Here is a 471-nt window from a genome sequence, read left to right as displayed (position 1 = left end):
GCCCCAGATCCCTTGGGTCATGATAGGAGGCCTGCAATTACCACTGACCTCCGCCCAGCCCCAGGCAGGGCTGACACTCTTCCTGTCACCGAGCTGGGAGGACCTTGGAGACCTTCCCACACCTCTCAGTGCCACCCTTAGTGCCTGCCCCTTTTATTTCATGAAACCACAGAACATGTCTTATAATGCCTGTGGAAGCTCCCACCCACCTACCTGAAAGTACCTCGGTAGTACTGGCAGTGAGAAAAGCATCAGGTGACCCCAGCAGGTATCAGTCACTTGTCCTAGGTGATGGTTATAAGTGTGTGGTTATATGAGGATACGCAGGCAGGTGCATTTCAAATAGGTGTGCTTGGCCGGGTGCAGCGGCACACACCTATGATCCCAGCTAGTCAGGATGTATCCCCAGTTGAATTCCCAGAACTGGAAAGAAAGAAGAAAGAAAGAAAGAAAGAGAGAGAGAGAGAGAGA

The sequence above is a fragment of the Octodon degus genome, unplaced genomic scaffold, assembly GCF_000260255.1.
Source record: "Octodon degus isolate 3935 unplaced genomic scaffold, OctDeg1.0 scaffold00112, whole genome shotgun sequence".
Lineage (NCBI taxonomy): Eukaryota > Metazoa > Chordata > Mammalia > Rodentia > Octodontidae > Octodon > Octodon degus.
The sequence above is the reverse complement of the archived record's forward strand: the minus strand, read 5'-3'. Positions refer to the sequence as shown.